Genomic DNA, 2,677 nt, shown 5'->3' with positions numbered 1-2,677 from the left:
CCTGCCGGGAGCCGCTGCCCGGCTCCTCCTCCCGGCCAGGCTAGTCCTGCCCCCGCCCCGCGGCCGCTGGGCACGGCCACCCCTCGCCAGCGGCGGCACCCGGCCGGGGCTAGAGCCCCCGGGGAGGGATGGGAGGATGCGAAAGGGAGGGAGGGCGGAGAAGAGACGTGGCAGAAGTAGGATCAGCTCCGACTTTACCCTGCTCCCGTCTGCCTCGCAGGGACCCTACACCTCGCTCCTGCCTCTGGCAAAACTCCCCCTGAGCTGCAACCAACGCCCCTGGAAACTCCGCGTCACATCGTGGGTCTGGCCGAGCGGTGTGCGCAGCCCGGGGGATCGCTCCCCCGGGGAGCAGGGAGCGGGTTTGCTAACTGAGCAAAGAAGGGGAATCGCCCTTTAACATATGCGACCCCCTCATGCAGCTGTCACTGCAGTAGCCAGGTCACTCTGGTGTGGCTGGATAAACTTCCCCCTTCTCCTTTCCTCTGCTAGGTGGCTAGTCCTTCCCTTGCATCCTATTTTGTCCATTTCCCTCCCCGCCCTCAACTCCCCGGGGGCACTGATGACGCCCGTTGTTCTGCAGCCTGCGTTATTCAAGGAAGGCTTTGTGAAAAGGTGGCCTCCTGCACGTTGCTCTGAAAATGGGCAGGATCAGGACCACCACCTCACAAAGGCACAGAAGTCACTAAGCAAACTGGGCCCTTCAGTGCAGTTCAAGTTGAGGGGAAGTCAGGAGATGTAATTGGCAGGCTCTAGAAACTGCACTAGGGGAGAAACCAAAACAGAGCAGACTGTATTGTGGAAAAATGCTCCTGGAATTGAATCTACCGAGGGATGTTGAGAGCTCTGGGGAGAAGAAGAGGTTAAAATCCAAGCAGGCTGCTTTACTCAGCTGAGTAAAAGGAATGATGATAATGGAGTAGAACGTTCCCCATAAGGAAATGGAAATGATGCGAGCTTCAGCGTGTGGAAATTCCTCTGAACTGGGAGATGAGGGGGGTTGCTAGAAATACATCTAATTGGGCTTCTGAAATTGTAAGCGCCGTGTTTTCCAATGTGTCCAGCCTGACTGGAATCTCCTGGCATTCCTGAGATATAAATAGTAAATAATAGTGATAACTCAGGACATCAGGACACCCTTGGTCATCGGTGTGGTGGCATAGGCCCAACTCAGGATAATTGCCACCGGGAATAAGGCAACTAACTGCCTTTGAGGATCTGGCCCTCAGTGCTTCCACAGCTCCCAATTTCCTTTATGGCAGCCTGGGCCAATCTGAAGCAACGCTTGTTTAATTAGTAGGAATCTGGATCAAAAGCACCTAAGATAGGGAAGAGCAGAGCATTATCACATTGATTTAGGTGGATGCTTTAATGGGATAGAGAAGAGGTACAAAACAGCTCATCCATAATTGAAATTCCCACAAGTGTCCTCACCTAATCTGTATAATGGAAGAATAAAGGTACAAGGCACAACAAACAGAATGATTTTTCTTAATGAATATGGAGCTATGGAAAACATTGAGGGTGACATTCACTCTGGGCAGAAGGCCAGCACAAGGCCCTGTGCCCCACTTAAATCCTTTAGTGGTTCCATGGGATATAAACAGTTAGGGTGACAAGATAGATAGTATGAAAAATTGGAACAGGGAGTGGGGGGTAATTGGCACCTATATAAGAAAAAGCCCCAAATATCAGGACTGTCCCTATAAAATCAGGACATCTGGTCACTCAATAAACAGTGCACAGGCCTTGTGCTGTTTCTCTGCACAGGAGTGAGTTTCACCTAGGGAGAATAGGAAGGAATAGTCAGCCCAACTGTAGTAAACATGATGAATGAGGATGGAGGGTGACCATAAAATTACCAATAGAAAGATTCCAGATCCCATTACCAATATTCTGAGTCATCTTTCCTCTACATTTAGCAATCTGAATTTACCAGATTCTATCATAAAATAACATAGTCAATAACATCAGATGATATTTATTGGACCAGTTTTCCTTTCCCAAGGTGGAACATGCATAATTTATGCTAAAGAGGGAATGGGTTACTGGCCAGGCAAAGAAAATTCCAGCCATTAAAAAGAAAAGAAAAGTAACTGAAACTTGTAGTTGCAGACATCACAGCTAAAAAGAAAGCTTTTGTTGACCATGCAGTGTTTATATAAGTCAGAACTCAAGAATGATAATGCTTTATTGCGCTTGTGGAAAGTTATGATTAATGTTCCACAAGTGAGTCACCGCAAAACTTTTAAACAAATCACGATCTATATTCCCAGTCACGTTGAAGGTTACTAATGCTGAAGTAACATTTAAAGTATCATTTACTTTTCACTGTTTATGCTGTTTGATCTATTTTTGTATTTCACTCAGTAGTCAGTTTTAGTTAGTGGCTTTCATGCCCTAACAGAGTGCTGCAGTGTTTGGGCTGCAAACACTGCAAGAGGATGTTGAAATCCAAAACCAATACTTTTAAAATTTCATATCCTTTTTATAGAGAAAAATGAGGACTCTCCAGTAAGGTAAGGATAGTTATGGAGGGGAGATTTACTAGAAGTCTTTGGAATTTGCAAATACCACTGACAAACACATATTTAAACAGACCCAGAGTCAGATACACACCGACACTCACACACTCAATCATTGGCTATGATACCACGGTGATGAGTGCACAGAGATA

The sequence above is a fragment of the Chelonoidis abingdonii genome, chromosome 22 (genome assembly GCF_003597395.2).
Source record: "Chelonoidis abingdonii isolate Lonesome George chromosome 22, CheloAbing_2.0, whole genome shotgun sequence".
In the NCBI taxonomy this organism is placed as follows: domain Eukaryota; kingdom Metazoa; phylum Chordata; order Testudines; family Testudinidae; genus Chelonoidis; species Chelonoidis abingdonii.
The sequence above is the reverse complement of the archived record's forward strand: the minus strand, read 5'-3'. Positions refer to the sequence as shown.